At 41.2% G+C, this 8420-nt stretch overlaps 1 pseudogene; it reads left to right on the top strand.

Annotated features, from left to right (window-relative positions):
- Nucleotides 1-1803, top strand: part of LOC105995142 — a 46122-nt pseudogene extending 44319 nt beyond the window's left edge.
- Nucleotides 1804-8420: the final 6617 nt, after the last annotated feature.

The raw sequence follows: 8420 nt of genomic DNA, 5'->3' as shown, positions 1-8420 counted from the left end.
GGGAACTTACCCCCGCTCTTGTCGCGGATTCCCCCTTTACCTGGGAACTTACCCCCGCTCTTGTCGCGGATTCCCCCTTTACCTGGGAACTTACCGGTGCACCACCCTGACCGCAGAGAGTTCTGAGTCCTCGTTGGGGTTATGGCTGAGTCCCCGTACGGGCCACCACGTGTCGCGACCGCCTCGACCAGCAAGGAAGATGCGACACTGAGCTCTTCTCTCTGCAGTTTATTCAGGACCTTTGAGCAATCTTCTGACCCCAACCCCGGGGAGAATTCCCCACAGCCTTAAGTACCCGCTGGGTAGCCAACCCTGATACACCACATGGGAACCAACAATAGGTTCAGGTGCGCGGAAACAAGCCAGATTCTTTGCCTTAGCCATATAAGGAGTTGTTTACCACAGAGAGCACTCGCCATCGGGAAGGCGGAGGGCGGAAGCCGGCGCCATCTTCCAGGTGCGGCTGCACGCAGCTCTCTACATTTTCCCCCATATTATCCTTTCCTTTCATTCTCCCCAGATCCCTTGCTGCCTCCTCAAGTAGTCTCCTTTTATATTCATGTCCTTATTTTTGTTTTGTTTTAATTTCTTTGGTTTAGTTTCCATATCTGAGAAAAAGGTATGATATTTGACTGTTGGTGTTTTCAGTCTGCAAAACTTTCTCTTGCTGCTGGAAGTGCTCAGAAGTACAGTTTTGCATTGGGTAGGTCAGAGACCTGAGGCAGGCACCCAGTCTCTCTTCAGGGGACCTTGGGAGCTGTAGCTTAACGGGATCGCAGGCTGCAGAACCGATATCCGCCATGCTTCCAGACTCTTCTGTTCATTGTCAACAGCAAGAAAGAATGAGAGGACCTCTGATAACACAGCAAGCTTCAAACATTTTATTTAAGACAAAAGCATACATGTAAAAGACTGAAATTCCAGACTTGGTGTTCTCATGACTCAGGGCTTATTCCTTGATGGAAATGTGCTCTTACAGAAACTGGTGTCATTGATGATGTGGCTGTGGACTTCAGCTGGGAGAAATGGCAGGACCTGAACACTGCTCAGAGGACCCTGTATAGAGATGTAATGCTGGAGACCTACAGCAACCTGGTGTCCTGGGGACATTGTGTTCCTAAGCCTAAATTGATTGTCAAGCTGGAGAAAGGTGCAGAACCATGGATAAGAGTAGTCTCAGACAAGAATTTCATAGATGTCCAATGTGATTAAGACCTTCCAGGAAAGTCTAGATGAATTTTCCACCCAGAAGTCAACTCTCACCAGACATCAGAGAACTGACCCAGAAGAGAAACCTTATGGATGCAACAAATGTGGAAAGTCTTTCAGATGGAAGTCATATGTCATTTTTCATCAGAGAATACAAACAGGAAGGAAACCTTTATGAATGTGACAAATGTGGAAAGACCTTCAAGTGGAGGTCACACCTGGGAAAGCATAACAGAATTCACACAGGTGAGAAACCTTAAGAAGGTAACAAATGAGGAAAGTATTTCAAATGGAAGAAACAAACTTACTGCTCATCAGAGAACACACACAGGAGAGAAACCTTATGAATGTAAGGAATGTAAAAAGTCCTTCACCTGGAAGTCACATCTCAATGCACATAAGAGAATTCACACAGGCAAGAAGCTGTATGACTGTAACAAATGTGGAAGATCTTTCAGAGAGAATTTATACCTCAATTTGCATCAGAGAACACACACAGAAGAGAAACCTTATGAATGCAAGGAATGTGAAAAGATCTTCAAGTGGAGGTCAACCCTCAGCATGCATAACAGAATTCACACAGAAACCTTATGAATATAAGAAATGTGGGAAGTCCTGCAACCAGAATTTACACCTCAGCAGGCACAAGAGAATCCACATATGTGAGAAACCATAAGAATAAAAATAATAAGTGTGGAAAGTATTTCACCTGGAAGAAAACTCAGTGTGCATCAGAGAACCCTCACAAGAGAGAAGCCTCACGAATGTAGCAAATCTGCAGCCTTTCACCCAGAAGGCACCATTCAGTTCATCACTGAATACCCACAGGAGATAAATCTTATGAATGTAACAAATGTAGAAAGTCTTTCACCAAGAAGGCGTGGCTCAGTGTTTATAGAACACACACAGGACAGAAACCTTATGAATATTACAAATGTGGAAAGTCTTTCATCTGGGAAGCATACCTCAGTGTTCATTAGAGAACTGAGAAAAGAAAACTAACGAATATAACAAATGTGCAATGACTTTTAATTGGAAGTCAGTCCTCAGTGCATCTGAGAACAAACACAGGAGAGAACCACTGAGTATAATAAATGTAGAAAACATGTAGTCAGAAGTCACATCTTTACAGGTATCAGAGACTTGGAGCCATGATAGAATCTTAGTAAATGTAAACATAAGAGGAAGTCTTTGAACCAGGTCAACTTTCAAGCATTAGCGCACTCACACAGGAAAGAAAGCAAATGTAGGAAACTCTTTGTCAGAAACCTCTGTAAATTATACAGTGAAATCCTTCATGGCAGAAGTAAGCTAGGTATAATTGGAAACAAATCTTTACTCACTGAGTCAACATTTCTCATCCTTGCATTGTGTTGAGTGGGCATGATGTCCCTGAATATTATCCAAAGGATTTGCACCCAAATGATGGGCATTAATTACTTCCAGGCTTGAGAAGTAATTTAGAGAGTGAAGTGGTTTACTTGTGTCTTTTATAATAAGGAATGGCTTGTCAAGGTAATTCTATAATTCTTCTCAGAAATAAGGCCCTTTGAGATTCAAGTCAGATCATCTACAAGGTGGTTTGGGGAGCAATAGATGAGGAAAGACTGTCATGATTTGAGCCACGACATGAGAGCGTTGATTTCTATGTTTAATCTTTTTAGGAACTTCCACACTGCTTTCCAGAGTGGTTGAACCAGCTTACATTTCCACCAACTGTGTAGTAGCATTCCCTTTTGCTGCACCCCCGCCAGCATCTACTATTTTTTTTTTTTGATAATGGTCAATCTAACTGGGGTGAGATGAAATCTCAATTTGATTTTGATTTGCATTTCTTTTATGGCCAAAGCTATTGAACATTTCTTCATTATTCTTACTTCCTCTCCAGTGAAGTCAAGAAGGAAACCGTCTTTACTTTTTCTCTCTGATGAACTTTACTACCTCTACCCTTTAGTGTATCCAAGATAAGAAAAATTCTGATGGAAAATGGTTCTCTGGTGATCTTACTCCTAGCTATGGCCTGTTGACCAGCTTCTGAAACTCAGTTGTCCTGTGTGGTGGCCACTGCCAAATGTGGCTATTGGACACTTAAAATGTGGCTTGTATAATACATGAAATAAATTTTAAGTTTAAATTAATTTAAATTTTAAAACATTTAAACATGTGTGTAACAGCTAGAGTAATTTTACAAAATATAAACACAGATTAAGCATTTCAAGTAAAAGTTTAACTTTCAAATTAAGATGTCCCATAAGTCAACACACTAGAGTCCAAAGACTTAGTATTAAACATTTTAAATATTTACTAATAAACAATATATAGGTTACTATGTATCGTAATAAGCTAGGGATATAATAACCTTGTTTAAGCTAATTACAATATGTATGTACCTTATTTATGTATTTATTTATTTAGTGTGCTGAGACTGGATTCAAACTCTTGCTTATGCTAGGCAAGTGGTATTTTGAGACAAGGTGTTGTTTTACGTAAAGCACATTTGCTAGGTAATAGAATCATAGATTCCCCCTGACCATTTAGTTAACAAGTATTTAGTAGGTACCTTTGAACATTGTATTTGCTGTTGGGAATATGATGATGAGCAGAACAGATCTTAAAGAGTTAAATCTTGTTTACATTTATCATAAACAGAAGAGGGATATTTTGTCATCTGATACAATTCTCTTATTTGACAAATGAATTCTTGCTATAGTGCACTTTCCAATCATACAGCCTATCTTCAGTGACATCAAACTTATGAATTAATATATGTTTAATATTGTAAATTAAGTATACATGTTTGTTTGTTTTGTTTATTTTGAGTGAAACTGTAGTGTAGTTTCAAGAGCTTAGAACAGCACAGATTGTCTAAGTCAGTGCTTGTTAGACATCTACATGATCCATTTTCCCTGTGACTATTTTTCTTTGGGGCCTTGAAGCCTGCCCGCCCTCCCTCCCTCCTTCCCTCCCTCCCTCCCTTCCTTCCTTCCTTCCTTCTTTCCTTCCTCTTTTCTTTCTTTCTTTTGTTAGTTGTGGGGTTTGAACTCAGGGCCTGGGTGCTGTCCCTGAGCCTCTTTGTGCTCAAAGCCAACACTCTACCACTTGAGCCACAGTGCCACTTTGGGTTTTTGAGTGGTTAATTGGAGATAAGTGTCTCATGGAGACTTTTCTGCCTGGGCTGGCTTCAAACCATGATCCTCAGATCTCAGCCTCCTGAGTAGCTAGGATTGCAGCTGTGAGCCACTGGTGCCTGGCTGAAGGCCTTTCTTAGATGCACTATGAGCCATGGAGAGTGTGAGAGTCATGTATGTGAGGGTTTTATAGGTCAGTTCTGGAGGAATGTGTATGGTATTTCTGCCCACATTCTATTGGCCAGAATTTGAAGTGAGGCTAATATACATAGGTTGGGGATCCAGGAGGAAACAGGTTACATAGATTAGTCAGCAAAAGTTTACTACATGTGGGTGCTGAGAATAGGTGTATTTGGTCAAGTTGTCACGTGTGTGTGTGTGTGTGTGTGTGTGTGTGTGGATTGTTTTTCACTCTTATCTAGATTGTTTTTCACTCTTATCCCTTCCATTTCTCTTTCTCAGCTTGCTTGTTAATATATAACTTGTTAATATATAATACATAACTCAACCAAAAAAACCCAAAATGCTTCTTAAAATGTAGCATAAGACCTGGGCTCTGGTAGCTCACACCTATAATCCTAGCTACTCAGGAGGCTGCGATCTGAGGATCATGGTTCGAAGTCAGCCCAGGCAGAAATGTCCCTGTGAGAGACTGTTATCTCCAATAAACTACTCAAAATATCCAGAAGTAGTGTTGTGGCTCTAGTGGTAGAGTGCTAGACTTGAGTACAAAGATGTTCAGGCACAGCACCTAAACTCTGAGTTCAAGCCCCAGGAAAGGAAAAAAATAAGTAGTGTGATACCTTATACTACTCAGTAGTCTGAAGATAGGGATGAAGAATATATAAATACCTTCTGGATATTTGCAGGACCAACCAGTCTGGCCAAAGCATGCCTGTCAAGATCAGAGAAACTGCTAGCTGGAAGTAGCTATGAGCAGTTGGGTGATTCCTTTCATGCACCCTACCAGCTGGGTGAGAATTGCTCCCCTGTGCATTGGGGTGGTATGTGCTTTACTACTCACAGTGGATCTTATCCATCACTAGCCTCGGTAACAGCTGGGAGCTTCTTAGAAATGAAGAATTTCAGGTTCCAGATAACTTTGTTGAATCAGCACCTGTAGTTTAATGAGATCTCCAGGTGATTTGCATGCACATTAAAGTTTGGGAAGCACTAACGTAATTCATAAAATGCTCAGCAGGACTCATAGGCTTTCTAGATGGGACTTCCGTGTGTGTGTGGCATCCGGTGCTGTCCTGACTTAGGGGAACCTTTCCTGCTTTGAGTAAAACCCTTCCAGGAAACCCGGAGTAGGCTGTTATGAATATGTTATGTTATGCCTATGTTTTCTCGTCAGCTTTGGGCTGTGGGCAATGTGTTAGTAACAATGTCTAAAACAGCCAAACTCTGATTCCAATTTCTTTCTGCCTTCTCTGCCTGCATATAAATTTCTATTCATCCTTGAGGTGAGCTCAAAGGAGAACACCCTTGAGTTCCGGAATCGGAAGCTCACTCCACATCTTTTGCTGACCTTCAGCTTACCCTGGGGCCTGAACCTCTAAAGCTCTTCCACTGGCAGCTTCCTCTGTGCCCTTTACAGTCCAGGCAGGCCTGGCATCCTCTCACCTCTTTGCAGGGAGGAAGGTACTAACTAGATCAGACCACCTTAGGTACTGAGCATGGAGCAGGGCATAACATAGACCATTATTAGAGGTCTATGGAGTCCTTAAGGAAGGCTGGGAAGTACTACAGTAGAGAGAGGTAGTGGTGAAAAGAAGCAAAGGATTTCATTCTTGTAAGGCTGGCTGCCACAGCCTTTGCCTGTGGGTGGTGCTTTATTCCATGCAAAACCATCTGGTAAAAACAAATTTCTTTTGAGGTCTCTTCCAGACAACCAAGGGCCACAATCTTTTGTCTGTGTGCATCAAGGGTAAGGCAGATATCTGAAAAACAGTAGCTCTTCATTTAGGAGACACAGTGGTTGCAAGCTGTGTGTGTGTGTGTGTGTGTGTGTGTGTGTGTGTGTGTGTGTAAGCATGTGCGTGTGTGTGTGTGTGTGCATATGTGTGTACTCAGGTATGTATGCCATAACTTAAGGGCTAGATTCTTTGATGTTACTAATCCATTTACCTGTTAACTGTATTAAAATATAGTAGATCAGTTTTTCTCACTTTTCATTCTCTTATATAGAACGCTAATAGGTTGTGGGGAACAATATATGTGGAGATTTCTAAAGTAGTTCATGTACATCACACTTCAACCTTACCTGTCTATGAATTTGTCTAACTTGTACTTTTTTGGTCTCTACCCTACGTTGCCCTGGGACAATGCTACAGCATTTTTTAAATTAGTAGGTTTCCTATTTTTGTTCTTCTGGTGTGTTATATGAAGCGCAGGAACCCAGAGTCTTGGAGGATGGCAGACAGCACTCTACTACTGAGCTACACCGCTAGCTCTCATACATGCTTTACTTTCTTATTCTTATTTAAAATTTATTTACATATTTTATGTATTTATGTATTGTGCTGATAATCAGCATTTTTTTTTGCTCAAGACCGGTGCTCAATCAATGGAACTACACCTACACTTCTGGCTTTGTACCACAAATCAGAGAAAAGATCCTCAGATTTGTCTGCTGAGTTGGCTTTGATCTTCATCCTAAAATCTCTGCTTCCTGAGTAGCTAGACTTACAGGTGTGAGCCACTGGCACATGACCCTGCCTCTTAAAAAAAACTCTCAACAATTTTCAGGTGACAGAAGGATGGAATAAAAAGTATAGTTCATTTCTGTATGCTTACTTGATTTCTCCTATTTTTTTTAACATCTTGTGCTAGTGAGGTACCTTCATTACAAGTAATGAGTCAACATTGATACATTAATCACTAAATTCCACAATTAACAAGTATATTTGTGTGTATGTGTGTGTGTGTACTTGTATTCTGTGGTTTCAGTAAATGTGTAATGTACCCACCATTAGAGTCACGTTCAGCATGTGTGGCTACACTGAATTGTACTCTGCTCACACGGCTTGGCCTCCCCAGGCCTTCATGCAATAATAAAGTAAGATTACACTCACTTGGGATGAAATCAAGGTGGAGCATATATTTAGGTTGCCTAGCCCCACCCCAGCATCTTGGCAAATTGATTCCCCAGACATCTCTAAATCCTCACCATGTTTGACAAGAAATCCACCCTGCCTACATCTGTAGAAAGACTCAAAAGAGAAGAGGTGAAGTCTGTCCTCTAGAAAGTTACAGCGAAGCCAGTCCACTGCCAAAGCAGGTTACTATGGCTGAGCTGCCTCAGGGAATTTCTCAAGAAAAGTTAAGACTCCGAAGTGGCTTTTCTTTCATCTTGGTGACTCATTCCTTCTGAAGGAGGCGGAGTCCTTTAATGAAGCGTTTTGGGGATATAATTTTAGTGGTGTTACAATGTGTCTAATGAAGTGATAATTTATGGATGCCCAGGGTATGTGAGGCAACCGTGGGGCGGGTTTGGCGAGCTCAGAAGCCAAGCGGAGAGACATCAACCTGATTTAGAAGCCACCCACTTCATGGGTGCTGAGAAGTCTGTGGTGGTGGAGGAGGACCCTTACGATACACTCCATTTCACTTTTTCATCTTTGAAATCATTATTCAGGAAGGCAACCAGGCAGCCAGCAATCTGAATGGCAAAGGATAAAACTAACAAGTTAAACAGAAAGCCCACAGAATGGGAGAAGATTTTTCACCAGCTTTACTCCAGACATGAGTCTAATATCCAAAATATACATAAAGCTAAAAAAATTAACCCTTACAATAAACCATCAAAGAAACAAGAACCCAGTTAATAAATGAGCTAATGACTTAAAGAGAGACTTCTCAGAAGAAGTAAGAATGGCCAATAGACACATGAAGAAATACACAACATCTCTGGCCATAAAAGAAATGTAAACCAAAACTACATTCAGATTCCACCTCACTCCAGTTAGGATGGCCATTATTAAGAAAACTAATAATAACAGATGCTGGCAAGTATGTGGCCAAAAGGGAACACTACTATACGGTTGGTGGGAACACTCTGGAGAACAGTATATAGGTTCC

This window comes from Dipodomys ordii, unplaced genomic scaffold, assembly GCF_000151885.1.
Source record: "Dipodomys ordii isolate 6190 unplaced genomic scaffold, Dord_2.0 Scaffold114, whole genome shotgun sequence".
NCBI lineage: Eukaryota > Metazoa > Chordata > Mammalia > Rodentia > Heteromyidae > Dipodomys > Dipodomys ordii.
This window is presented reverse-complemented; position numbering and strand designations above follow the sequence as displayed.